Source organism: Doryrhamphus excisus, unplaced genomic scaffold (assembly GCF_037039965.1).
Source record: "Doryrhamphus excisus strain RoL-2023G ecotype Guam unplaced genomic scaffold, RoL_Dexc_Guam_v1.1 HiC_scaffold_24, whole genome shotgun sequence".
NCBI lineage: Eukaryota > Metazoa > Chordata > Actinopteri > Syngnathiformes > Syngnathidae > Doryrhamphus > Doryrhamphus excisus.
This window is the reverse complement of record NW_027621862.1, coordinates 8017258-8040894: the sequence shown is the minus strand read 5'-3', so window position 1 is coordinate 8040894 and position 23637 is coordinate 8017258. Positions and strand designations below refer to the sequence as shown.

Sequence of the window (23637 nt, the reverse complement as noted above, 5' to 3'; positions counted from 1 at the left end):
GGTAGTTCAGGGGCAGGGAGGGCTTGTCCGAGAATTGAACCTCTTGCACCCTAAGCAAGAATCATACCACTAGACCAACAAGCCCCTGCCTGGGCAAATACTTACCTTTCCCCGATCAGTTGGCGGCCATGATGCGGGTGTTTTCGCAGTTGAATGGGTTGTGCGCTGTTGGTTATGGGGCCAGGGGGGGTTATGAGGGGCGGGGTGTTGTGGACGAGGGCTTTTTTTGTTCCTTCACGGTCCGCATTCTCTGCACTCGTGATGTAAAAGTTTGGATAGAGGATAATAGGGTACACTGCCATCTTTGATCTGCTCCTTGCAGTCTTGGTGACCAAGAGGTTTGTTGCCGCTCTGCTTTCTTTACCTTTCCCCGGTCTTTCTGCGGTCTTGTCGAAGGTGTTTCACAGGTGGGTGGGGTGATGTTGGTTATGGAGACCAGTGGGCTGTCGCCGTGGGCTTTTGTTGTTCCTGGAGCACATAAAGAAGAGTGGCTAGTACGGGGGTTGAACCCGTGACCTTGGCGTTATTAGCACCACGCTCTGACCAACTGAGCTAACCAACCACCGGACACCATTGCATCAAATGTTTCCAGCTCAAATCAACTAACTCATCCTTAACAGACGCATTCTCTATGCTCGTGGTCGAAATTTTGGTTCTCGGACAATAGGGTCATCTGCCCCCATTGATCATGCAGTCACGGTGGGCGAGAGGTTTGCTGCTGCTCTGCTTTGCCATGCTGTTTTCTTTACCTTTCCCCGGTCGGTTGGCAGCCTTGATGGGGGTGTTTCGCAGTTGACTGGGTTGTGCGCTGTTGGTTATGGGGCCTGGGGGGTTTGGGGCTTTTGTCCCCGCCATGCTGTTTTCCTTGTACTGTTAGCTGTTGTCAACGGGGGCTTTTGTTGTTTCTTCACGGTCCGCATTCTCTGCACTCGTGGTCTGAAGAGGATAATGGGGTCCACTGCCCCCATTGATCTGCTCCTTGAGTCTTGGTGACCAAGAGGTTTTTTGCCGCTCTGCTTTGACATGCTGTTTTCTTTACCTTTCCCCGGTCTTTTCGAGGGTGGGTGGTGTGATGTCGGTTATGGGGGCCGGTAAGTTGCCAACCAAGGCTTTTGTTGTTCCTGGAGCACATAAAGAAGAGTGGCTAGTACGGGGGTTGAACTCGTGACCTTGGCGTTATTAGCACCACGCTCTGACCAACTGAGCTAACCGGCCACAGGACACCACTGCAATATTTTATGTTTTTTTTTTTATTTTATGTACCCCGACGCAGACTCAATCGGTACGCTGGGGTCTGAGGGCGGGTACCTGGTGGACACCTTGTTTGTGCTCTTGACAGGTATTTCGGGACAGTTTAACAATTGGCTTTTGATGGTGGAACAAGCTAAAACAAGGAAAACAGATTGTTTAGCGTGCCTGGGAGTGGGCCCCTTATTGCAAATAGTTCCCGCTGTGATTTCCGCCGAGTGTCCCTGATGAATACATCCACTGCTCCAGAAGCAGCCTCGGCTAATTGTCGGCCATTCGCCGTAGCGCACCCCGAGGTTACAGAGGTCAAAGGTAAGCCCATATTCAGCAGCACAGTGGCGAAAGGTAAATTTATGTGCATTACCGTTTCCACAGGTTCCCGATTGGTACAACCCGGCATTAATATCTCTTGGTGTAATTCTACCTTACAGATGGATGCCTTCTTCCGGCCGATACTCAGGGCTGACCTCTGGTGGTGGTGCGGTGGACCCGGCGTGAGTGATAGGTTACCGACCGAGAACATGACTGGTGTTTGTGCGCCGATTCCTTTCCTTCTTCCAATGACAGTATTGTCAGTAGATGTGGAGCGCCTAGTGCATAGTGCTACTTCCGTAGGGTCTCACCTCATGCCACCGGCCGCCCTGAGGACCAGGCGAGGTGTGTCAACCTCACCCTGGTTAGACACCCCCAACCCGACGTACATTGACGCCATAGGTATCCCTCGTGGCGTCCCAGAGGAGTATAAAATTACAGATCAGGTTATATCCAGTTTTGCTTCTATCATCCCTTTGATTTCCATTAACCATAATACCGAAGTGATTCATTATCTGCATTATAACGTTCAGCGTCTCTCTAATCAAACTGAAGAAGCGTTCAGAGCAGTTAGTGTAGCAGTTAGCTACTTCTCTGATGGCCTTCCAGACTTGCATGGCAGTTGACATGCTATAAGCAGAAAAGGGTGGTGTGAGTGTAAGGTACATAAAAGATAAGGTAACATGGTTTAAAAAAAAACAGTTTAAAACGTATAAATATGGTTAGAGCATTTAAGAGTAGTAATAGTTCATGTCATATATATAAAATTCAGTTGTAAAAGAAAAAAAGACACCCTACTATTTTTTATATGTTTGTGTCTAAAATAACCAAATCTCCATTGTTGGCGTTTGAGTGTAATACCGCAAGGTCCACTAGGGGGTGCTAGCAGTGATGGCGGTATAGAGTAGGTGACAAAACGACAGAGGAAGAATAAATCCTGAGGGTGAATATACGTCAAGTCATCGTGGATTGTCTTCTTTATTCTGTACCACATGTTAGTATAAAGTAGAAATAATGTATGCAAATGACTGTAAAGAGTGTAGAAGTTGCTAAAGTAAACAGCTGACTGCAAAGTGGTTTGTTATAAATGTTTTGTAGAGCACTTGAGCACATGTGAAATGGCTAACGGCTAATGCTAGCAGTCCTTAATGTATGGTGAATAGCATTCAGCAGGTTAACTGCAATATGTGAAATGTGTTACTGATAGTATTGTACTAAAGATATGTGACAAGTATACATTGGCTGTGGAAATTGTCACTAGATTGACATGTAAAGCCGATGTCTTAACATCACAAATGTTTAGCTGTTCAAATGTTTGTTTAACCAATAATGCTGGAAACAAACGGCCAACTGTTGGTGTAGTCATCTTATGAGATCTGAAGTGCTGTTATTGTTCTGAGAGAAAGAATAAATCCTGAGGGTGAATATACGTCAAGTCATCGTGGATTGTCGTCCTTATTCTGTACCACAGGATTTTCAAGGCATACAACCCCTCCAGGTGGTGGAGGGGCAACATTTTGGGGGTCGTCCGGGATGATTTCTGTGTCCTAGAGCGCAGCAAATCATCAATCCATTGAACCTGTCATCAGTTCATGGACAGACACACCACCATTGTGATCCAAGATGTCAGCACGCGAGTTGCAGCGAAGCATTCAGAAGCAACTGCACCAGTTGATCAGCTCTTCAAACACTGACGTACTCCACAAGTTGACTGCTTCCATTGAAGAAAAGAGGCCTGGGCTGGGGCTTACCACGACAGCGGTAACATAAAGGGAGGGATCCAAACCACACTGCACCCGTGACTCAGCAAACCAAAAGTGGAAAAAAAGGGACCAACAGGGAAACCGCTGCCACTCTGGGCCCTCAGCACCTGCCAACGAAAAATAACGTCCTTAAACGCATAAAAGCAAGGCAACCCTCACACACACTTCAGTAATTAAAAGTCAATTTCAAGAGGGGCTCTGTCAAAGAGGGATTCAGGTAACCCTCTATGGGCTCACGCTGACACTGTTGTCCAGGCTGTATTGCCACTGCTTCAGCCGCGGTGGGTGGGGATGACTGGAGGAGGAAGAAGAAGTGGAATGAAAGAGGCAGGTCCCGGAATTGACACCTCCAAGATCGACTGAGGTCTTAAACTGCCCACACGGACAAGCCAAATATCAGCAAAGGTTGAGCCAGTCACCTGAAGGTTAGATTTTTGATCTGAGTGTCCCGGATTCAAGTCCCTGTTCAGGTGACCAGTGACAGGGTCTCAGGTCCACTTGCAAACGCCTCCTTTTTGCCCTCAAAATACAAGGGCAACCCCTTGGTTCCACCAAGACTTGAACTTAGACCACTGGATTCAAAGTCCGGGGTGCTAACCATTACACCAGCGCCGGGCCCTGAGTACATCCTGTCAGATTACATTAGCGTTGATATAACTTCACTGATGGTGGTGTTCTGGGGATTGTGTGGAAAGGTAGTTCAGGGGCAGGGAGGGCTTGTCCGAGAATTGAACTCGGGACCTCTTGCACCCTAAGCAAGAATCATACCACTAGACCAACAAGCCCCTGCCTGGGCAAATACTTACCTTTCCCCGATCAGTTGGCGGCCATGATGCGGGTGTTTTCGCAGTTGAATGGGTTGTGCGCTGTTGGTTATGGGGCCAGGGGGGGTTATGAGGGGCGGGGTGTTGTGGACGAGGGCTTTTTTTGTTCCTTCACGGTCCGCATTCTCTGCACTCGTGATGTAAAAGTTTGGATAGAGGATAATAGGGTACACTGCCATCTTTGATCTGCTCCTTGCAGTCTTGGTGACCAAGAGGTTTGTTGCCGCTCTGCTTTGACGTGCTGTTTTCTTTACCTTTCCCCGGTCTTTCTGCGGTCTTGTCGAAGGTGTTTCACAGGTGGGTGGGGTGATGTTGGTTATGGAGACCAGTGGGCTGTCGCCGTGGGCTTTTGTTGTTCCTGGAGCACATAAAGAAGAGTGGCTAGTACGGGGGTTGAACCCGTGACCTTGGCGTTATTAGCACCACGCTCTGACCAACTGAGCTAACCAACCACCGGACACCATTGCATCAAATGTTTCCAGCTCAAATCAACTAACTCATCCTTAACAGACGCATTCTCTATGCTCGTGGTCGAAATTTTGGTTCTCGGACAATAGGGTCATCTGCCCCCATTGATCATGCAGTCACGGTGGGCGAGAGGTTTGCTGCTGCTCTGCTTTGCCATGCTGTTTTCTTTACCTTTCCCCGGTCGGTTGGCAGCCTTGATGGGGGTGTTTCGCAGTTGACTGGGTTGTGCGCTGTTGGTTATGGGGCCTGGGGGGTTTTGGGCTTTTGTCCCCGCCATGCTGTTTTCCTTGTACTGTTAGCTGTTGTCAACGGGGGCTTTTGTTGTTTCTTCACGGTCCGCATTCTCTGCACTCGTGGTCTGAAGAGGATAATGGGGTCCACTGCCCCCATTGATCTGCTCCTTGAGTCTTGGTGACCAAGAGGTTTTTTGCCGCTCTGCTTTGACATGCTGTTTTCTTTACCTTTCCCCGGTCTTTTCGAGGGTGGGTGGTGTGATGTCGGTTATGGGGGCCGGTAAGTTGCCAACCAAGGCTTTTGTTGTTCCTGGAGCACATAAAGAAGAGTGGCTAGTACGGGGGTTGAACTCGTGACCTTGGCGTTATTAGCACCACGCTCTGACCAACTGAGCTAACCGGCCACAGGACACCACTGCAATATTTTATGTTTTTTTTTTTTATTTTATGTACCCCGACGCAGACTCAATCGGTACGCTGGGGTCTGAGGGCGGGTACCTGGTGGACACCTTGTTTGTGCTCTTGACAGGTATTTCGGGACAGTTTAACAATTGGCTTTTGATGGTGGAACAAGCTAAAACAAGGAAAACAGATTGTTTAGCGTGCCTGGGAGTGGGCCCCTTATTGCAAATAGTTCCCGCTGTGATTTCCGCCGAGTGTCCCTGATGAATACATCCACTGCTCCAGAAGCAGCCTCGGCTAATTGTCGGCCATTCGCCGTAGCGCACCCCGAGGTTACAGAGGTCAAAGGTAAGCCCATATTCAGCAGCACAGTGGCGAAAGGTAAATTTATGTGCATTACCGTTTCCACAGGTTCCCGATTGGTACAACCCGGCATTAATATCTCTTGGTGTAATTCTACCTTACAGATGGATGCCTTCTTCCGGCCGATACTCAGGGCTGACCTCTGGTGGTGGTGCGGTGGACCCGGCGTGAGTGATAGGTTACCGACCGAGAACATGACTGGTGTTTGTGCGCCGATTCCTTTCCTTCTTCCAATGACAGTATTGTCAGTAGATGTGGAGCGCCTAGTGCATAGTGCTACTTCCGTAGGGTCTCACCTCATGCCACCGGCCGCCCTGAGGACCAGGCGAGGTGTGTCAACCTCACCCTGGTTAGACACCCCCAACCCGACGTACATTGACGCCATAGGTATCCCTCGTGGCGTCCCAGAGGAGTATAAAATTACAGATCAGGTTATATCCAGTTTTGCTTCTATCATCCCTTTGATTTCCATTAACCATAATACCGAAGTGATTCATTATCTGCATTATAACGTTCAGCGTCTCTCTAATCAAACTGAAGAAGCGTTCAGAGCAGTTAGTGTAGCAGTTAGCTACTTCTCTGATGGCCTTCCAGACTTGCATGGCAGTTGACATGCTATAAGCAGAAAAGGGTGGTGTGAGTGTAAGGTACATAAAAGATAAGGTAACATGGTTTAAAAAAAAACAGTTTAAAACGTATAAATATGGTTAGAGCATTTAAGAGTAGTAATAGTTCATGTCATATATATAAAATTCAGTTGTAAAAGAAAAAAAGACACCCTACTATTTTTTATATGTTTGTGTCTAAAATAACCAAATCTCCATTGTTGGCGTTTGAGTGTAATACCGCAAGGTCCACTAGGGGGTGCTAGCAGTGATGGCGGTATAGAGTAGGTGACAAAACGACAGAGGAAGAATAAATCCTGAGGGTGAATATACGTCAAGTCATCGTGGATTGTCTTCTTTATTCTGTACCACATGTTAGTATAAAGTAGAAATAATGTATGCAAATGACTGTAAAGAGTGTAGAAGTTGCTAAAGTAAACAGCTGACTGCAAAGTGGTTTGTTATAAATGTTTTGTAGAGCACTTGAGCACATGTGAAATGGCTAACGGCTAATGCTAGCAGTCCTTAATGTATGGTGAATAGCATTCAGCAGGTTAACTGCAATATGTGAAATGTGTTACTGATAGTATTGTACTAAAGATATGTGACAAGTATACATTGGCTGTGGAAATTGTCACTAGATTGACATGTAAAGCCGATGTCTTAACATCACAAATGTTTAGCTGTTCAAATGTTTGTTTAACCAATAATGCTGGAAACAAACGGCCAACTGTTGGTGTAGTCATCTTATGAGATCTGAAGTGCTGTTATTGTTCTGAGAGAAAGAATAAATCCTGAGGGTGAATATACGTCAAGTCATCGTGGATTGTCGTCCTTATTCTGTACCACAGGATTTTCAAGGCATACAACCCCTCCAGGTGGTGGAGGGGCAACATTTTGGGGGTCGTCCGGGATGATTTCTGTGTCCTAGAGCGCAGCAAATCATCAATCCATTGAACCTGTCATCAGTTCATGGACAGACACACCACCATTGTGATCCAAGATGTCAGCACGCGAGTTGCAGCGAAGCATTCAGAAGCAACTGCACCAGTTGATCAGCTCTTCAAACACTGACGTACTCCACAAGTTGACTGCTTCCATTGAAGAAAAGAGGCCTGGGCTGGGGCTTACCACGACAGCGGTAACATAAAGGGAGGGATCCAAACCACACTGCACCCGTGACTCAGCAAACCAAAAGTGGAAAAAAAGGGACCAACAGGGAAACCGCTGCCACTCTGGGCCCTCAGCACCTGCCAACGAAAAATAACGTCCTTAAACGCATAAAAGCAAGGCAACCCTCACACACACTTCAGTAATTAAAAGTCAATTTCAAGAGGGGCTCTGTCAAAGAGGGATTCAGGTAACCCTCTATGGGCTCACGCTGACACTGTTGTCCAGGCTGTATTGCCACTGCTTCAGCCGCGGTGGGTGGGGATGACTGGAGGAGGAAGAAGAAGTGGAATGAAAGAGGCAGGTCCCGGAATTGACACCTCCAAGATCGACTGAGGTCTTAAACTGCCCACACGGACAAGCCAAATATCAGCAAAGGTTGAGCCAGTCACCTGAAGGTTAGATTTTTGATCTGAGTGTCCCGGATTCAAGTCCCTGTTCAGGTGACCAGTGACAGGGTCTCAGGTCCACTTGCAAACGCCTCCTTTTTGCCCTCAAAATACAAGGGCAACCCCTTGGTTCCACCAAGACTTGAACTTAGACCACTGGATTCAAAGTCCGGGGTGCTAACCATTACACCACGGAACCTGCAAGGGTACAGACAGCGCCGGGCCCTGAGTACATCCTGTCAGATTACATTAGCGTTGATATAACTTCACTGATGGTGGTGTTCTGGGGATTGTGTGGAAAGGTAGTTCAGGGGCAGGGAGGGCTTGTCCGAGAATTGAACCTCTTGCACCCTAAGCAAGAATCATACCACTAGACCAACAAGCCCCTGCCTGGGCAAATACTTACCTTTCCCCGATCAGTTGGCGGCCATGATGCGGGTGTTTTCGCAGTTGAATGGGTTGTGCGCTGTTGGTTATGGGGCCAGGGGGGGTTATGAGGGGCGGGGTGTTGTGGACGAGGGCTTTTTTTGTTCCTTCACGGTCCGCATTCTCTGCACTCGTGATGTAAAAGTTTGGATAGAGGATAATAGGGTACACTGCCATCTTTGATCTGCTCCTTGCAGTCTTGGTGACCAAGAGGTTTGTTGCCGCTCTGCTTTCTTTACCTTTCCCCGGTCTTTCTGCGGTCTTGTCGAAGGTGTTTCACAGGTGGGTGGGGTGATGTTGGTTATGGAGACCAGTGGGCTGTCGCCGTGGGCTTTTGTTGTTCCTGGAGCACATAAAGAAGAGTGGCTAGTACGGGGGTTGAACCCGTGACCTTGGCGTTATTAGCACCACGCTCTGACCAACTGAGCTAACCAACCACCGGACACCATTGCATCAAATGTTTCCAGCTCAAATCAACTAACTCATCCTTAACAGACGCATTCTCTATGCTCGTGGTCGAAATTTTGGTTCTCGGACAATAGGGTCATCTGCCCCCATTGATCATGCAGTCACGGTGGGCGAGAGGTTTGCTGCTGCTCTGCTTTGCCATGCTGTTTTCTTTACCTTTCCCCGGTCGGTTGGCAGCCTTGATGGGGGTGTTTCGCAGTTGACTGGGTTGTGCGCTGTTGGTTATGGGGCCTGGGGGGTTTTGGGCTTTTGTCCCCGCCATGCTGTTTTCCTTGTACTGTTAGCTGTTGTCAACGGGGGCTTTTGTTGTTTCTTCACGGTCCGCATTCTCTGCACTCGTGGTCTGAAGAGGATAATGGGGTCCACTGCCCCCATTGATCTGCTCCTTGAGTCTTGGTGACCAAGAGGTTTTTTGCCGCTCTGCTTTGACATGCTGTTTTCTTTACCTTTCCCCGGTCTTTTCGAGGGTGGGTGGTGTGATGTCGGTTATGGGGGCCGGCAAGTTGCCAACCAAGGCTTTTGTTGTTCCTGGAGCACATAAAGAAGAGTGGCTAGTACGGGGGTTGAACTCGTGACCTTGGCGTTATTAGCACCACGCTCTGACCAACTGAGCTAACCGGCCACAGGACACCACTGCAATATTTTATGTTTTTTTTTTTTATTTTATGTACCCCGACGCAGACTCAATCGGTACGCTGGGGTCTGAGGGCGGGTACCTGGTGGACACCTTGTTTGTGCTCTTGACAGGTATTTCGGGACAGTTTAACAATTGGCTTTTGATGGTGGAACAAGCTAAAACAAGGAAAACAGATTGTTTAGCGTGCCTGGGAGTGGGCCCCTTATTGCAAATAGTTCCCGCTGTGATTTCCGCCGAGTGTCCCTGATGAATACATCCACTGCTCCAGAAGCAGCCTCGGCTAATTGTCGGCCATTCGCCGTAGCGCACCCCGAGGTTACAGAGGTCAAAGGTAAGCCCATATTCAGCAGCACAGTGGCGAAAGGTAAATTTATGTGCATTACCGTTTCCACAGGTTCCCGATTGGTACAACCCGGCATTAATATCTCTTGGTGTAATTCTACCTTACAGATGGATGCCTTCTTCCGGCCGATACTCAGGGCTGACCTCTGGTGGTGGTGCGGTGGACCCGGCGTGAGTGATAGGTTACCGACCGAGAACATGACTGGTGTTTGTGCGCCGATTCCTTTCCTTCTTCCAATGACAGTATTGTCAGTAGATGTGGAGCGCCTAGTGCATAGTGCTACTTCCGTAGGGTCTCACCTCATGCCACCGGCCGCCCTGAGGACCAGGCGAGGTGTGTCAACCTCACCCTGGTTAGACACCCCCAACCCGACGTACATTGACGCCATAGGTATCCCTCGTGGCGTCCCAGAGGAGTATAAAATTACAGATCAGGTTATATCCAGTTTTGCTTCTATCATCCCTTTGATTTCCATTAACCATAATACCGAAGTGATTCATTATCTGCATTATAACGTTCAGCGTCTCTCTAATCAAACTGAAGAAGCGTTCAGAGCAGTTAGTGTAGCAGTTAGCTACTTCTCTGATGGCCTTCCAGACTTGCATGGCAGTTGACATGCTATAAGCAGAATAGGGTGGTGTGAGTGTAAGGTACATAAAAGATAAGGTAACATGGTTTAAAAAAAAAACAGTTTAAAACGTATAAATATGGTTAGAGCATTTAAGAGTAGTAATAGTTCATGTCATATACATAAAATTCAGTTGTAAAAGAAAAAAAGACACCCTACTATTTTTTATATGTTTGTGTCTAAAATAACCAAATCTCCATTGTTGGCGTTTGAGTGTAATACCGCAAGGTCCACTAGGGGGTGCTAGCAGTGATGGCGGTATAGAGTAGGTGACAAAACGACAGAGGAAGAATAAATCCTGAGGGTGAATATACGTCAAGTCATCGTGGATTGTCTTCTTTATTCTGTACCACATGTTAGTATAAAGTAGAAATAATGTATGCAAATGACTGTAAAGAGTGTAGAAGTTGCTAAAGTAAACAGCTGACTGCAAAGTGGTTTGTTATAAATGTTTTGTAGAGCACTTGAGCACATGTGAAATGGCTAACGGCTAATGCTAGCAGTCCTTAATGTATGGTGAATAGCATTCAGCAGGTTAACTGCAATATGTGAAATGTGTTACTGATAGTATTGTACTAAAGATATGTGACAAGTATACATTGGCTGTGGAAATTGTCACTAGATTGACATGTAAAGCCGATGTCTTAACATCACAAATGTTTAGCTGTTCAAATGTTTGTTTAACCAATAATGCTGGAAACAAACGGCCAACTGTTGGTGTAGTCATCTTATGAGATCTGAAGTGCTGTTATTGTTCTGAGAGAAAGAATAAATCCTGAGGGTGAATATACGTCAAGTCATCGTGGATTGTCGTCCTTATTCTGTACCACAGGATTTTCAAGGCATACAACCCCTCCAGGTGGTGGAGGGGCAACATTTTGGGGGTCGTCCGGGATGATTTCTGTGTCCTAGAGCGCAGCAAATCATCAATCCATTGAACCTGTCATCAGTTCATGGACAGACACACCACCATTGTGATCCAAGATGTCAGCACGCGAGTTGCAGCGAAGCATTCAGAAGCAACTGCACCAGTTGATCAGCTCTTCAAACACTGACGTACTCCACAAGTTGACTGCTTCCATTGAAGAAAAGAGGCCTGGGCTGGGGCTTACCACGACAGCGGTAACATAAAGGGAGGGATCCAAACCACACTGCACCCGTGACTCAGCAAACCAAAAGTGGAAAAAAAGGGACCAACAGGGAAACCGCTGCCACTCTGGGCCCTCAGCACCTGCCAACGAAAAATAACGTCCTTAAACGCATAAAAGCAAGGCAACCCTCACACACACTTCAGTAATTAAAAGTCAATTTCAAGAGGGGCTCTGTCAAAGAGGGATTCAGGTAACCCTCTATGGGCTCACGCTGACACTGTTGTCCAGGCTGTATTGCCACTGCTTCAGCCGCGGTGGGTGGGGATGACTGGAGGAGGAAGAAGAAGTGGAATGAAAGAGGCAGGTCCCGGAATTGACACCTCCAAGATCGACTGAGGTCTTAAACTGCCCACACGGACAAGCCAAATATCAGCAAAGGTTGAGCCAGTCACCTGAAGGTTAGATTTTTGATCTGAGTGTCCCGGATTCAAGTCCCTGTTCAGGTGACCAGTGACAGGGTCTCAGGTCCACTTGCAAACGCCTCCTTTTTGCCCTCAAAATACAAGGGCAACCCCTTGGTTCCACCAAGACTTGAACTTAGACCACTGGATTCAAAGTCCGGGGTGCTAACCATTACACCACGGAACCTGCAAGGGTACAGACAGCGCCGGGCCCTGAGTACATCCTGTCAGATTACATTAGCGTTGATATAACTTCACTGATGGTGGTGTTCTGGGGATTGTGTGGAAAGGTAGTTCAGGGGCAGGGAGGGCTTGTCCGAGAATTGAACCTCTTGCACCCTAAGCAAGAATCATACCACTAGACCAACAAGCCCCTGCCTGGGCAAATACTTACCTTTCCCCGATCAGTTGGCGGCCATGATGCGGGTGTTTTCGCAGTTGAATGGGTTGTGCGCTGTTGGTTATGGGGCCAGGGGGGGTTATGAGGGGCGGGGTGTTGTGGACGAGGGCTTTTTTTGTTCCTTCACGGTCCGCATTCTCTGCACTCGTGATGTAAAAGTTTGGATAGAGGATAATAGGGTACACTGCCATCTTTGATCTGCTCCTTGCAGTCTTGGTGACCAAGAGGTTTGTTGCCGCTCTGCTTTCTTTACCTTTCCCCGGTCTTTCTGCGGTCTTGTCGAAGGTGTTTCACAGGTGGGTGGGGTGATGTTGGTTATGGAGACCAGTGGGCTGTCGCCGTGGGCTTTTGTTGTTCCTGGAGCACATAAAGAAGAGTGGCTAGTACGGGGGTTGAACCCGTGACCTTGGCGTTATTAGCACCACGCTCTGACCAACTGAGCTAACCAACCACCGGACACCATTGCATCAAATGTTTCCAGCTCAAATCAACTAACTCATCCTTAACAGACGCATTCTCTATGCTCGTGGTCGAAATTTTGGTTCTCGGACAATAGGGTCATCTGCCCCCATTGATCATGCAGTCACGGTGGGCGAGAGGTTTGCTGCTGCTCTGCTTTGCCATGCTGTTTTCTTTACCTTTCCCCGGTCGGTTGGCAGCCTTGATGGGGGTGTTTCGCAGTTGACTGGGTTGTGCGCTGTTGGTTATGGGGCCTGGGGGGTTTGGGGCTTTTGTCCCCGCCATGCTGTTTTCCTTGTACTGTTAGCTGTTGTCAACGGGGGCTTTTGTTGTTTCTTCACGGTCCGCATTCTCTGCACTCGTGGTCTGAAGAGGATAATGGGGTCCACTGCCCCCATTGATCTGCTCCTTGAGTCTTGGTGACCAAGAGGTTTTTTGCCGCTCTGCTTTGACATGCTGTTTTCTTTACCTTTCCCCGGTCTTTTCGAGGGTGGGTGGTGTGATGTCGGTTATGGGGGCCGGTAAGTTGCCAACCAAGGCTTTTGTTGTTCCTGGAGCACATAAAGAAGAGTGGCTAGTACGGGGGTTGAACTCGTGACCTTGGCGTTATTAGCACCACGCTCTGACCAACTGAGCTAACCGGCCACAGGACACCACTGCAATATTTTATGTTTTTTTTTTTATTTTATGTACCCCGACGCAGACTCAATCGGTACGCTGGGGTCTGAGGGCGGGTACCTGGTGGACACCTTGTTTGTGCTCTTGACAGGTATTTCGGGACAGTTTAACAATTGGCTTTTGATGGTGGAACAAGCTAAAACAAGGAAAACAGATTGTTTAGCGTGCCTGGGAGTGGGCCCCTTATTGCAAATAGTTCCCGCTGTGATTTCCGCCGAGTGTCCCTGATGAATACATCCACTGCTCCAGAAGCAGCCTCGGCTAATTGTCGGCCATTCGCCGTAGCGCACCCCGAGGTTACAGAGGTCAAAGGTAAGCCCATATTCAGCAGCACAGTGGCGAAAGGTAAATTTATGTGCATTACCGTTTCCACAGGTTCCCGATTGGTACAACCCGGCATTAATATCTCTTGGTGTAATTCTACCTTACAGATGGATGCCTTCTTCCGGCCGATACTCAGGGCTGACCTCTGGTGGTGGTGCGGTGGACCCGGCGTGAGTGATAGGTTACCGACCGAGAACATGACTGGTGTTTGTGCGCCGATTCCTTTCCTTCTTCCAATGACAGTATTGTCAGTAGATGTGGAGCGCCTAGTGCATAGTGCTACTTCCGTAGGGTCTCACCTCATGCCACCGGCCGCCCTGAGGACCAGGCGAGGTGTGTCAACCTCACCCTGGTTAGACACCCCCAACCCGACGTACATTGACGCCATAGGTATCCCTCGTGGCGTCCCAGAGGAGTATAAAATTACAGATCAGGTTATATCCAGTTTTGCTTCTATCATCCCTTTGATTTCCATTAACCATAATACCGAAGTGATTCATTATCTGCATTATAACGTTCAGCGTCTCTCTAATCAAACTGAAGAAGCGTTCAGAGCAGTTAGTGTAGCAGTTAGCTACTTCTCTGATGGCCTTCCAGACTTGCATGGCAGTTGACATGCTATAAGCAGAAAAGGGTGGTGTGAGTGTAAGGTACATAAAAGATAAGGTAACATGGTTTAAAAAAAAACAGTTTAAAACGTATAAATATGGTTAGAGCATTTAAGAGTAGTAATAGTTCATGTCATATATATAAAATTCAGTTGTAAAAGAAAAAAAGACACCCTACTATTTTTTATATGTTTGTGTCTAAAATAACCAAATCTCCATTGTTGGCGTTTGAGTGTAATACCGCAAGGTCCACTAGGGGGTGCTAGCAGTGATGGCGGTATAGAGTAGGTGACAAAACGACAGAGGAAGAATAAATCCTGAGGGTGAATATACGTCAAGTCATCGTGGATTGTCTTCTTTATTCTGTACCACATGTTAGTATAAAGTAGAAATAATGTATGCAAATGACTGTAAAGAGTGTAGAAGTTGCTAAAGTAAACAGCTGACTGCAAAGTGGTTTGTTATAAATGTTTTGTAGAGCACTTGAGCACATGTGAAATGGCTAACGGCTAATGCTAGCAGTCCTTAATGTATGGTGAATAGCATTCAGCAGGTTAACTGCAATATGTGAAATGTGTTACTGATAGTATTGTACTAAAGATATGTGACAAGTATACATTGGCTGTGGAAATTGTCACTAGATTGACATGTAAAGCCGATGTCTTAACATCACAAATGTTTAGCTGTTCAAATGTTTGTTTAACCAATAATGCTGGAAACAAACGGCCAACTGTTGGTGTAGTCATCTTATGAGATCTGAAGTGCTGTTATTGTTCTGAGAGAAAGAATAAATCCTGAGGGTGAATATACGTCAAGTCATCGTGGATTGTCGTCCTTATTCTGTACCACAGGATTTTCAAGGCATACAACCCCTCCAGGTGGTGGAGGGGCAACATTTTGGGGGTCGTCCGGGATGATTTCTGTGTCCTAGAGCGCAGCAAATCATCAATCCATTGAACCTGTCATCAGTTCATGGACAGACACACCACCATTGTGATCCAAGATGTCAGCACGCGAGTTGCAGCGAAGCATTCAGAAGCAACTGCACCAGTTGATCAGCTCTTCAAACACTGACGTACTCCACAAGTTGACTGCTTCCATTGAAGAAAAGAGGCCTGGGCTGGGGCTTACCACGACAGCGGTAACATAAAGGGAGGGATCCAAACCACACTGCACCCGTGACTCAGCAAACCAAAAGTGGAAAAAAAGGGACCAACAGGGAAACCGCTGCCACTCTGGGCCCTCAGCACCTGCCAACGAAAAATAACGTCCTTAAACGCATAAAAGCAAGGCAACCCTCACACACACTTCAGTAATTAAAAGTCAATTTCAAGAGGGGCTCTGTCAAAGAGGGATTCAGGTAACCCTCTATGGGCTCACGCTGACACTGTTGTCCAGGCTGTATTGCCACTGCTTCAGCCGCGGTGGGTGGGGATGACTGGAGGAGGAAGAAGAAGTGGAATGAAAGAGGCAGGTCCCGGAATTGACACCTCCAAGATCGACTGAGGTCTTAAACTGCCCACACGGACAAGCCAAATATCAGCAAAGGTTGAGCCAGTCACCTGAAGGTTAGATTTTTGATCTGAGTGTCCCGGATTCAAGTCCCTGTTCAGGTGACCAGTGACAGGGTCTCAGGTCCACTTGCAAACGCCTCCTTTTTGCCCTCAAAATACAAGGGCAACCCCTTGGTTCCACCAAGACTTGAACTTAGACCACTGGATTCAAAGTCCGGGGTGCTAACCATTACACCAGCGCCGGGCCCTGAGTACATCCTGTCAGATTACATTAGCGTTGATATAACTTCACTGATGGTGGTGTTCTGGGGATTGTGTGGAAAGGTAGTTCAGGGGCAGGGAGGGCTTGTCCGAGAATTGAACTCGGGACCTCTTGCACCCTAAGCAAGAATCATACCACTAGACCAACAAGCCCCTGCCTGGGCAAATACTTACCTTTCCCCGATCAGTTGGCGGCCATGATGCGGGTGTTTTCGCAGTTGAATGGGTTGTGCGCTGTTGGTTATGGGGCCAGGGGGGGTTATGAGGGGCGGGGTGTTGTGGACGAGGGCTTTTTTTGTTCCTTCACGGTCCGCATTCTCTGCACTCGTGATGTAAAAGTTTGGATAGAGGATAATAGGGTACACTGCCATCTTTGATCTGCTCCTTGCAGTCTTGGTGACCAAGAGGTTTGTTGCCGCTCTGCTTTGACGTGCTGTTTTCTTTACCTTTCCCCGGTCTTTCTGCGGTCTTGTCGAAGGTGTTTCACAGGTGGGTGGGGTGATGTTGGTTATGGAGACCAGTGGGCTGTCGCCGTGGGCTTTTGTTGTTCCTGGAGCACATAAAGAAGAGTGGCTAGTACGGGGGTTGAACCCGTGACCTTGGCGTTATTAGCACCACGCTCTGACCAACTGAGCTAACCAACCACCGGACACCATTGCATCAAATGTTTCCAGCTCAAATCAACTAACTCATCCTTAACAGACGCATTCTCTATGCTCGTGGTCGAAATTTTGGTTCTCGGACAATAGGGTCATCTGCCCCCATTGATCATGCAGTCACGGTGGGCGAGAGGTTTGCTGCTGCTCTGCTTTGCCATGCTGTTTTCTTTACCTTTCCCCGGTCGGTTGGCAGCCTTGATGGGGGTGTTTCGCAGTTGACTGGGTTGTGCGCTGTTGGTTATGGGGCCTGGGGGGTTTTGGGCTTTTGTCCCCGCCATGCTGTTTTCCTTGTACTGTTAGCTGTTGTCAACGGGGGCTTTTGTTGTTTCTTCACGGTCCGCATTCTCTGCACTCGTGGTCTGAAGAGGATAATGGGGTCCACTGCCCCCATTGATCTGCTCCTTGAGTCTTGGTGACCAAGAGGTTTTTTGCCGCTCTGCTTTGACATGCTGTTTTCTTTACCTTTCCCCGGTCTTTTCGAGGGTGGGTGGTGTGATGTCGGTTATGGGGGCCGGTAAGTTGCCAACCAAGGCTTTTGTTGTTCCTGGAGCACATAAAGAAGAGTGGCTAGTACGGGGGTTGAACTCGTGACCTTGGCGTTATTAGCACCACGCTCTGACCAACTGAGCTAACCGGCCACAGGACACCACTGCAATATTTTATGTTTTTTTTTTTTATTTTATGTACCCCGACGCAGACTCAATCGGTACGCTGGGGTCTGAGGGCGGGTACCTGGTGGACACCTTGTTTGTGCTCTTGACAGGTATTTCGGGACAGTTTAACAATTGGCTTTTGATGGTGGAACAAGCTAAAACAAGGAAAACAGATTGTTTAGCGTGCCTGGGAGTGGGCCCCTTATTGCAAATAGTTCCCGCTGTGATTTCCGCCGAGTGTCCCTGATGAATACATCCACTGCTCCAGAAGCAGCCTCGGCTAATTGTCGGCCATTCGCCGTAGCGCACCCCGAGGTTACAGAGGTCAAAGGTAAGCCCATATTCAGCAGCACAGTGGCGAAAGGTAAATTTATGTGCATTACCGTTTCCACAGGTTCCCGATTGGTACAACCCGGCATTAATATCTCTTGGTGTAATTCTACCTTACAGATGGATGCCTTCTTCCGGCCGATACTCAGGGCTGACCTCTGGTGGTGGTGCGGTGGACCCGGCGTGAGTGATAGGTTACCGACCGAGAACATGACTGGTGTTTGTGCGCCGATTCCTTTCCTTCTTCCAATGACAGTATTGTCAGTAGATGTGGAGCGCCTAGTGCATAGTGCTACTTCCGTAGGGTCTCACCTCATGCCACCGGCCGCCCTGAGGACCAGGCGAGGTGTGTCAACCTCACCCTGGTTAGACACCCCCAACCCGACGTACATTGACGCCATAGGTATCCCTCGTGGCGTCCCAGAGGAGTATAAAATTACAGATCAGGTTATATCCAGTTTTGCTTCTATCATCCCTTTGATTTCCATTAACCATAATACCGAAGTGATTCATTATCTGCATTATAACGTTCAGCGTCTCTCTAATCAAACTGAAGAAGCGTTCAGAGCAGTTAGTGTAGCAGTTAGCTACTTCTCTGATGGCCTTCCAGACTTGCATGGCAGTTGACATGCTATAAGCAGAAAAGGGTGGTGTGAGTGTAAGGTACATAAAAGATAAGGTAACATGGTTTAAAAAAAAACAGTTTAAAACGTATAAATATGGTTAGAGCATTTAAGAGTAGTAATAGTTCATGTCATATATATAAAATTCAGTTGTAAAAGAAAAAAAGACACCCTACTATTTTTTATATGTTTGTGTCTAAAATAACCAAATCTCCATTGTTGGCGTTTGAGTGTAATACCGCAAGGTCCACTAGGGGGTGCTAGCAGTGATGGCGGTATAGAGTAGGTGACAAAACGACAGAGGAAGAATAAATCCTGAGGGTGAATATACGTCAAGTCATCGTGGATTGTCTTCTTTATTCTGTACCACATGTTAGTATAAAGTAGAAATAATGTATGCAAATGACTGTAAAGAGTGTAGAAGTTGCTAAAGTAAACAGCTGACTGCAAAGTGGTTTGTTATAAATGTTTTGTAGAGCACTTGAGCACATGTGAAATGGCTAACGGCTAATGCTAGCAGTCCTTAATGTATGGTGAATAGCATTCAGCAGGTTAACTGCAATATGTGAAATGTGTTACTGATAGTATTGTACTAAAGATATGTGACAAGTATACATTGGCTGTGGAAATTGTCACTAGATTGACATGTAAAGCCGATGTCTTAACATCACAAATGTTTAGCTGTTCAAATGTTTGTTTAACCAATAATGCTGGAAACAAACGGCCAACTGTTGGTGTAGTCATCTTATGAGATCTGAAGTGCTGTTATTGTTCTGAGAGAAAGAATAAATCCTGAGGGTGAATATACGTCAAGTCATCGTGGATTGTCGTCCTTATTCTGTACCACAGGATTTTCAAGGCATACAACCCCTCCAGGTGGTGGAGGGGCAACATTTTGGGGGTCGTCCGGGATGATTTCTGTGTCCTAGAGCGCAGCAAATCATCAATCCATTGAACCTGTCATCAGTTCATGGACAGACACACCACCATTGTGATCCAAGATGTCAGCACGCGAGTTGCAGCGAAGCATTCAGAAGCAACTGCACCAGTTGATCAGCTCTTCAAACACTGACGTACTCCACAAGTTGACTGCTTCCATTGAAGAAAAGAGGCCTGGGCTGGGGCTTACCACGACAGCGGTAACATAAAGGGAGGGATCCAAACCACACTGCACCCGTGACTCAGCAAACCAAAAGTGGAAAAAAAGGGACCAACAGGGAAACCGCTGCCACTCTGGGCCCTCAGCACCTGCCAACGAAAAATAACGTCCTTAAACGCATAAAAGCAAGGCAACCCTCACACACACTTCAGTAATTAAAAGTCAATTTCAAGAGGGGCTCTGTCAAAGAGGGATTCAGGTAACCCTCTATGGGCTCACGCTGACACTGTTGTCCAGGCTGTATTGCCACTGCTTCAGCCGCGGTGGGTGGGGATGACTGGAGGAGGAAGAAGAAGTGGAATGAAAGAGGCAGGTCCCGGAATTGACACCTCCAAGATCGACTGAGGTCTTAAACTGCCCACACGGACAAGCCAAATATCAGCAAAGGTTGAGCCAGTCACCTGAAGGTTAGATTTTTGATCTGAGTGTCCCGGATTCAAGTCCCTGTTCAGGTGACCAGTGACAGGGTCTCAGGTCCACTTGCAAACGCCTCCTTTTTGCCCTCAAAATACAAGGGCAACCCCTTGGTTCCACCAAGACTTGAACTTAGACCACTGGATTCAAAGTCCGGGGTGCTAACCATTACACCACGGAACCTGCAAGGGTACAGACAGCGCCGGGCCCTGAGTACATCCTGTCAGATTACATTAGCGTTGATATAACTTCACTGATGGTGGTGTTCTGGGGATTGTGTGGAAAGGTAGTTCAGGGGCAGGGAGGGCTTGTCCGAGAATTGAACCTCTTGCACCCTAAGCAAGAATCATACCACTAGACCAACAAGCCCCTGCCTGGGCAAATACTTACCTTTCCCCGATCAGTTGGCGGCCATGATGCGGGTGTTTTCGCAGTTGAATGGGTTGTGCGCTGTTGGTTATGGGGCCAGGGGGGGTTATGAGGGGCGGGGTGTTGTGGACGAGGGCTTTTTTTGTTCCTTCACGGTCCGCATTCTCTGCACTCGTGATGTAAAAGTTTGGATAGAGGATAATAGGGTACACTGCCATCTTTGATCTGCTCCTTGCAGTCTTGGTGACCAAGAGGTTTGTTGCCGCTCTGCTTTCTTTACCTTTCCCCGGTCTTTCTGCGGTCTTGTCGAAGGTGTTTCACAGGTGGGTGGGGTGATGTTGGTTATGGAGACCAGTGGGCTGTCGCCGTGGGCTTTTGTTGTTCCTGGAGCACATAAAGAAGAGTGGCTAGTACGGGGGTTGAACCCGTGACCTTGGCGTTATTAGCACCACGCTCTGACCAACTGAGCTAACCAACCACCGGACACCATTGCATCAAATGTTTCCAGCTCAAATCAACTAACTCATCCTTAACAGACGCATTCTCTATGCTCGTGGTCGAAATTTTGGTTCTCGGACAATAGGGTCATCTGCCCCCATTGATCATGCAGTCACGGTGGGCGAGAGGTTTGCTGCTGCTCTGCTTTGCCATGCTGTTTTCTTTACCTTTCCCCGGTCGGTTGGCAGCCTTGATGGGGGTGTTTCGCAGTTGACTGGGTTGTGCGCTGTTGGTTATGGGGCCTGGGGGGTTTGGGGCTTTTGTCCCCGCCATGCTGTTTTCCTTGTACTGTTAGCTGTTGTCAACGGGGGCTTTTGTTGTTTCTTCACGGTCCGCATTCTCTGCACTCGTGGTCTGAAGAGGATAATGGGGTCCACTGCCCCCATTGATCTGCTCCTTGAGTCTTGGTGACCAAGAGGTTTTTTGCCGCTCTGCTTTGACATGCTGTTTTCTTTACCTTTCCCCGGTCTTTTCGAGGGTGGGTGGTGTGATGTCGGTTATGGGGGCCGGTAAGTTGCCAACCAAGGCTTTTGTTGTTCCTGGAGCACATAAAGAAGAGTGGCTAGTACGGGGGTTGAACTCGTGACCTTGGCGTTATTAGCACCACGCTCTGACCAACTGAGCTAACCGGCCACAGGACACCACTGCAATATTTTATGTTTTTTTTTTTATTTTATGTACCCCGACGCAGACTCAATCGGTACGCTGGGGTCTGAGGGCGGGTACCTGGTGGACACCTTGTTTGTGCTCTTGACAGGTATTTCGGGACAGTTTAACAATTGGCTTTTGATGGTGGAACAAGCTAAAACAAGGAAAACAGATTGTTTAGCGTGCCTGGGAGTGGGCCCCTTATTGCAAATAGTTCCCGCTGTGATTTCCGCCGAGTGTCCCTGATGAATACATCCACTGCTCCAGAAGCAGCCTCGGCTAATTGTCGGCCATTCGCCGTAGCGCACCCCGAGGTTACAGAGGTCAAAGGTAAGCCCATATTCAGCAGCACAGTGGCGAAAGGTAAATTTATGTGCATTACCGTTTCCACAGGTTCCCGATTGGTACAACCCGGCATTAATATCTCTTGGTGTAATTCTACCTTACAGATGGATGCCTTCTTCCGGCCGATACTCAGGGCTGACCTCTGGTGGTGGTGCGGTGGACCCGGCGTGAGTGATAGGTTACCGACCGAGAACATGACTGGTGTTTGTGCGCCGATTCCTTTCCTTCTTCCAATGACAGTATTGTCAGTAGATGTGGAGCGCCTAGTGCATAGTGCTACTTCCGTAGGGTCTCACCTCATGCCACCGGCCGCCCTGAGGACCAGGCGAGGTGTGTCAACCTCACCCTGGTTAGACACCCCCAACCCGACGTACATTGACGCCATAGGTATCCCTCGTGGCGTCCCAGAGGAGTATAAAATTACAGATCAGGTTATATCCAGTTTTGCTTCTATCATCCCTTTGATTTCCATTAACCATAATACCGAAGTGATTCATTATCTGCATTATAACGTTCAGCGTCTCTCTAATCAAACTGAAGAAGCGTTCAGAGCAGTTAGTGTAGCAGTTAGCTACTTCTCTGATGGCCTTCCAGACTTGCATGGCAGTTGACATGCTATAAGCAGAAAAGGGTGGTGTGAGTGTAAGGTACATAAAAGATAAGGTAACATGGTTTAAAAAAAAACAGTTTAAAACGTATAAATATGGTTAGAGCATTTAAGAGTAGTAATAGTTCATGTCATATATATAAAATTCAGTTGTAAAAGAAAAAAAGACACCCTACTATTTTTTATATGTTTGTGTCTAAAATAACCAAATCTCCATTGTTGGCGTTTGAGTGTAATACCGCAAGGTCCACTAGGGGGTGCTAGCAGTGATGGCGGTATAGAGTAGGTGACAAAACGACAGAGGAAGAATAAATCCTGAGGGTGAATATACGTCAAGTCATCGTGGATTGTCTTCTTTATTCTGTACCACATGTTAGTATAAAGTAGAAATAATGTATGCAAATGACTGTAAAGAGTGTAGAAGTTGCTAAAGTAAACAGCTGACTGCAAAGTGGTTTGTTATAAATGTTTTGTAGAGCACTTGAGCACATGTGAAATGGCTAACGGCTAATGCTAGCAGTCCTTAATGTATGGTGAATAGCATTCAGCAGGTTAACTGCAATATGTGAAATGTGTTACTGATAGTATTGTACTAAAGATATGTGACAAGTATACATTGGCTGTGGAAATTGTCACTAGATTGACATGTAAAGCCGATGTCTTAACATCACAAATGTTTAGCTGTTCAAATGTTTGTTTAACCAATAATGCTGGAAACAAACGGCCAACTGTTGGTGTAGTCATCTTATGAGATCTGAAGTGCTGTTATTGTTCTGAGAGAAAGAATAAATCCTGAGGGTGAATATACGTCAAGTCATCGTGGATTGTCGTCCTTATTCTGTACCACAGGATTTTCAAGGCATACAACCCCTCCAGGTGGTGGAGGGGCAACATTTTGGGGGTCGTCCGGGATGATTTCTGTGTCCTAGAGCGCAGCAAATCATCAATCCATTGAACCTGTCATCAGTTCATGGACAGACACACCACCATTGTGATCCAAGATGTCAGCATGCGAGTTGCAGCGAAGCATTCAGAAGCAACTGCACCAGTTGATCAGCTCTTCAAACACTGACGTACTCCACAAGTTGACTGCTTCCATTGAAGAAAAGAGGCCTGGGCTGGGGCTTACCACGACAGCGGTAACATAAAGGGAGGGATCCAAACCACACTGCACCCGTGACTCAGCAAACCAAAAGTGGAAAAAAAGGGACCAACAGGGAAACCGCTGCCGCTCTGGGCCCTCAGCACCTGCCAACG

General features: G+C 47.6%; 17 non-coding genes across 17 annotated transcripts; all 17 read right to left on the bottom strand.

Moving 5' to 3' along the window:
• Positions 1-488: 488 nt before the first annotated feature.
• On the bottom strand, positions 489-562 carry trnai-aau (transfer RNA isoleucine (anticodon AAU)). Its single transcript has one exon. It is a non-coding gene; the product is annotated as a tRNA-Ile (tRNA).
• A 579-nt stretch (positions 563-1141) lies between these two features.
• On the bottom strand, positions 1142-1215 carry trnai-aau (transfer RNA isoleucine (anticodon AAU)). The gene has a single exon. It is a non-coding gene; the product is annotated as a tRNA-Ile (tRNA).
• Positions 1216-4036: 2821 nt separating this feature from the next.
• Positions 4037-4108, bottom strand: trnap-agg (transfer RNA proline (anticodon AGG)). The gene has a single exon. It is a non-coding gene; the product is annotated as a tRNA-Pro (tRNA).
• A 417-nt stretch (positions 4109-4525) lies between these two features.
• trnai-aau (transfer RNA isoleucine (anticodon AAU)) lies at positions 4526-4599 on the bottom strand. The gene has a single exon. It is a non-coding gene; the product is annotated as a tRNA-Ile (tRNA).
• Positions 4600-5178: 579 nt separating this feature from the next.
• trnai-aau (transfer RNA isoleucine (anticodon AAU)) lies at positions 5179-5252 on the bottom strand. The gene has a single exon. It is a non-coding gene; the product is annotated as a tRNA-Ile (tRNA).
• Positions 5253-7904: 2652 nt separating this feature from the next.
• On the bottom strand, positions 7905-7976 carry trnaq-uug (transfer RNA glutamine (anticodon UUG)). Its single transcript has one exon. It is a non-coding gene; the product is annotated as a tRNA-Gln (tRNA).
• Positions 7977-8566: 590 nt separating this feature from the next.
• On the bottom strand, positions 8567-8640 carry trnai-aau (transfer RNA isoleucine (anticodon AAU)). Its single transcript has one exon. It is a non-coding gene; the product is annotated as a tRNA-Ile (tRNA).
• Positions 8641-9219: 579 nt separating this feature from the next.
• On the bottom strand, positions 9220-9293 carry trnai-aau (transfer RNA isoleucine (anticodon AAU)). Its single transcript has one exon. It is a non-coding gene; the product is annotated as a tRNA-Ile (tRNA).
• A 2653-nt stretch (positions 9294-11946) lies between these two features.
• trnaq-uug (transfer RNA glutamine (anticodon UUG)) lies at positions 11947-12018 on the bottom strand. Its single transcript has one exon. It is a non-coding gene; the product is annotated as a tRNA-Gln (tRNA).
• Positions 12019-12608: 590 nt separating this feature from the next.
• trnai-aau (transfer RNA isoleucine (anticodon AAU)) lies at positions 12609-12682 on the bottom strand. Its single transcript has one exon. It is a non-coding gene; the product is annotated as a tRNA-Ile (tRNA).
• Positions 12683-13261: 579 nt separating this feature from the next.
• On the bottom strand, positions 13262-13335 carry trnai-aau (transfer RNA isoleucine (anticodon AAU)). The gene has a single exon. It is a non-coding gene; the product is annotated as a tRNA-Ile (tRNA).
• A 2821-nt stretch (positions 13336-16156) lies between these two features.
• Positions 16157-16228, bottom strand: trnap-agg (transfer RNA proline (anticodon AGG)). The gene has a single exon. It is a non-coding gene; the product is annotated as a tRNA-Pro (tRNA).
• A 417-nt stretch (positions 16229-16645) lies between these two features.
• Positions 16646-16719, bottom strand: trnai-aau (transfer RNA isoleucine (anticodon AAU)). Its single transcript has one exon. It is a non-coding gene; the product is annotated as a tRNA-Ile (tRNA).
• Positions 16720-17298: 579 nt separating this feature from the next.
• trnai-aau (transfer RNA isoleucine (anticodon AAU)) lies at positions 17299-17372 on the bottom strand. Its single transcript has one exon. It is a non-coding gene; the product is annotated as a tRNA-Ile (tRNA).
• Positions 17373-20024: 2652 nt separating this feature from the next.
• On the bottom strand, positions 20025-20096 carry trnaq-uug (transfer RNA glutamine (anticodon UUG)). The gene has a single exon. It is a non-coding gene; the product is annotated as a tRNA-Gln (tRNA).
• A 590-nt stretch (positions 20097-20686) lies between these two features.
• On the bottom strand, positions 20687-20760 carry trnai-aau (transfer RNA isoleucine (anticodon AAU)). The gene has a single exon. It is a non-coding gene; the product is annotated as a tRNA-Ile (tRNA).
• A 579-nt stretch (positions 20761-21339) lies between these two features.
• On the bottom strand, positions 21340-21413 carry trnai-aau (transfer RNA isoleucine (anticodon AAU)). Its single transcript has one exon. It is a non-coding gene; the product is annotated as a tRNA-Ile (tRNA).
• Between the last annotated feature and the right edge of the window lie 2224 nt (positions 21414-23637).